Source organism: Perca fluviatilis, chromosome 10 (assembly GCF_010015445.1).
Source record: "Perca fluviatilis chromosome 10, GENO_Pfluv_1.0, whole genome shotgun sequence".
Classification (NCBI taxonomy): domain Eukaryota; kingdom Metazoa; phylum Chordata; class Actinopteri; order Perciformes; family Percidae; genus Perca; species Perca fluviatilis.
The window spans coordinates 24,056,277-24,060,120 of NC_053121.1; positions in this window are offsets into that span (position 1 = coordinate 24,056,277).

A 3,844-nucleotide genomic window follows, 5' to 3' on the forward strand; every position below is an offset into this window, starting at 1 on the left:
TCTGCTGTCTCGTCTTTTTTTTTTTTTTCTCTAACCCTACCACCCCCCAACCCCCACGAAAGGAGGCTGAAGAAAGTAATATTTTATTATTAAAAAAAAAAGAAGGTTGTTTTTTTTTTTTTTTTTTTTTTTTTTTTTTTTTTTTTTAAAAATTCCAAAACCAAAAAAAAGAACAAAAAAAAAAAAAAAAAAAAAACTTCCCCCCACCCCCCCCCCCCCCCAAAAAAATTTAAAAAAAAAAAATTTTTTTTTTTTTTTTTTTGAGCTGCCTTGTCAGTAGCTCTATCGAACTGCTGTGTTTTAACAAGCAGTTGTAATAGTATCCAGTCCAAGAATGGTTCACTGCATGAAAGAAGGCTCAAAAGAACGCTTCACTCCACTGATGTTCAGTCATTTTATTCTGCAAAGTTTTGGATTAAGAAATGACGATCTCATTCTCTCCAACGGTTACTCTTTGAACCGTTATTCTACTTTACAGTTATTGCGCTTTTCAACGGGTATTCTTTAAATGGTTATATCAGGAAATGCACTCATCCACGGGTCCAAGTGATTCTAGATGAAAAGTTACTGAAGGTGATTTCAGACTGTTGAAATCTCCAAAAATGAATGCTTTTCTGGTTTATAGATGATTTTATGATTATATGTTTCCAAAATAATGAATCTGCATTCTCTATTGCAGTGTTTCTCAAATGGGGGTTTACATACTTTTAGGAGTACAGCAGTGGGGTACTTGAGTTTTTTTTTGTTTTTTTTTAAATATTACAATATTGTTGTTTGGTGAATTAGACACTAATATGGCACATTGCTGTATTGTGCCTCTTAATATAGCTAGGCATTTTTTTCTACCAAAAATGTTTTATGCTGGTCAGGGGGTACTTACATTTCAAAGGGGGTACATTGTTGAAAGAAATTTGAGAACCACTGCTCTATTGATTGAAGATGTATATAGGCCATATTAACACTCAATCCAAAAAGTGTGTGTGTGTGTGTGTGTGTGTGTGTGTGTGTGTGTGTGTGTGTGTGTGTGTGTGTGTGTGTGTGTGTGTGTGTGTGTGTGTGTGTGTGTGTGTGTGTGTGTGTGTGTGTGTGTGTGTGTGATATATATTAGATATGTTAAGCAATGAAACATTGCTCGGAGCATGACCTAAATCTTCCAACCTCAGAGATAATTTAAGATGAGTAAATTAATAATTAATATATGTGCTGTACTGTATATATAGCTTAGAGACGTATGATAGCATCTGCTCAAAGCCAAAAAAGATGAACGTAATGCGATCCGATTCTGTCCACACTAGTGTGACCTTAAAGTGACAAGTGTGTGTGTGTGTGTGCGCGTGCCTCTGTGTGTTACATAAGTGCGTGCTGGATGAGAAAAGCCAGAATTGCCTGTGTGTCAAGGAAACCAGGATTACTTAAACCTTGTGATGTAGTTGGCTTAGACATTTCCTGCACTATTAAGGGAGCTGGTTTCTTCATTGCGTAGAAGGTCACTAAGGCACATGAATACATGCCTGAGCACACACACACATCAGATAGAAGAGAATAACCCACACACAAGAAACTCACGTTGTACACATAAATGCGCACATGCACTAAAGCCTAAATTAGGTATTTATGTTCGTTACCCATTATCTACAGAGTTTTGCATTTGTTTCAGGAAGGCTGAAGTTGACGTGTAAAGAACATTAACTTCAGACCTGCCGAGTTAACCTAGTTAATGCCACTGTAAGGCTCCGTGCTCCATCTCCTTCCTTCTGTTTTTGGTCAAATTTGCTGACCGACAGGAGGATGGAGTGGACTGGTTTGGCCTTTTTTTCCTTCCTTTAACTATTTCTTCTGTGCTTCACACATTCCATTTAAACATGCCATGGTTTCAAACACTTTCCAAATACTGTTTTTGTTTTTATTTTTCCAGAAACATGTATTGTCTATTTGGCATATTTATTGTTAAGTGTACTTTTACTCACAAATGTTACTTTTATGACATAAATCTTTTTTTATTGTGGAGTGGTCAGCTTTGTGCCAGTTGAGTTAGCCTGTGTTAATCCAGCCCTGATGTGAGCCTGTGCCAATCCTGTTTAATAGTCTTTGTCATACATGCAAAGACAGGCAGCCCCCCCCACCCTCCCCACCCCCCAACACACTCCGAATTTCACAGTCAACCTCTGAACCAATACCACTCCTTTTACCAGGTTATTATAACTCTTTGTTTAAACTGATGCGTACCTTCATAATCTGTCAATATGTTGATTTTATAGTTAACTACTTCACTGATCCCGGCTGAAACAATAACTCCGGTACTTTCTAGTATTGGCCTTGTATTTCACCCTACTGACTGTAGCCTGACACATCTGATACAATGCATCTGCAGAATGGCAGTCAAATGGAGATTTAAAAAAAAAATAAGTTGATGATTTATTCTTAACAAATGGAAAAATGTACATGCCTTTCAGTGTCATTTTCTACCAAGACAGCTTGTTTTTCTGATGTATGGAATATGAAGGAGGCTGTTCTTTACTCTGTGACATGTCACCTCCAGACTGCACTGTGCCAGAGACACCGGATGTTAGAGGACACACTGAAAGGGGCTGCCTGCTTTGTTAAAAAATGTAAAAACCTTTAAGTGACATCAGAGATGCTATTTTCAGAGCTAAAAAAATATCTTGGAATCTAACGTTTTGCCTGTCTAAATAAAAAGTATAAAATAATGGATTGTATTTTTAATGCAACCTTTTTCCAGCCACTTTTGTAATAAAATCAAAATGTCCACACAAAAAAAGCACGAGAGGCTCTGTGGCTGTGGACGCTGTCCCTGTCTGTGAGGGGTGGAGGTGGACATCTTCAGGCACCTCAGCAGCCCTGCACCATGCAGCAGGGACACCTCGCCACCTCCAGCCCTTTGGGTCTCCAGCCTCAACGCTCCAAACCTCCAAGCTGAATGTACCTCTTTGAAACTAGTATGTTCAAAACCTGAAGATTTTCTGTAATAAAGCAGAATGTTTTAAAGATAAACCAACGTCTTATAGTGCTTTGTTAAACCCAAGGCTATGTCAGCAGGTTCTGTCTGATGTAAGGATGTGTGTATGTGTGGGCGGCTGAGAGTGTGTGTTTGTGTGCATTTGACCACATTAAGCAGATGCTGTGCAGTAATGAGATGGCTGAGAGGCTAAGCTGGATCAGCTGAGTGGCTGCGTATCAGGACGGCGTACTGCTGCTCTCCTACTGCTCTGTGTGTGGCCTCACATCAAGCGCTGTGAGTCACTGTAGATGAGGTTTATATACATTTATATATCTGTTTTCTCCACTTGAGTCTCTGCTGTTAATGAACACTCATCCATTCAGAGTAGTTGTGGGCATAGCAGTGAGGGGGGCGGGGGGTTGAGTTGAGAAAGGCTCTATGTATCAGTATGTCCACAATGACACCCTTTCATATTTGTTCTGTTTGAATGTGATTATTGTGTATAAAAGGCTGTACTTAGCATGGGCCAAAGTTGTTGGCTAAAGGGTGTGGATACATTTTCATTTTCTGTTTACAATAGATCTATTCAACACTGTGTGTGCATCTATATTATAGTAGAGCTGAATAAAGTGGGGACGTGAACATGGCAGCCTAACAATCCAGCCTACTATAGTACAGTCAGCATTATACTGAAGGCATGGAAAACTGCAAAAAGGAGCATGAGGGAGTGTGAAGTTAAGGAAAAGTTGGGAGGGAGTTGGCAGTGTGTCAGGAGCAGACTTGAGCTCTGCTCGGTGCAGAGCTGACGCACTAAAGCCCAGAGAGAGAGGGAGGGGAGAGAGAGAGAGAGAGAGAGAGGGAGGGAGGGAGGGAGGGAGAGAGACC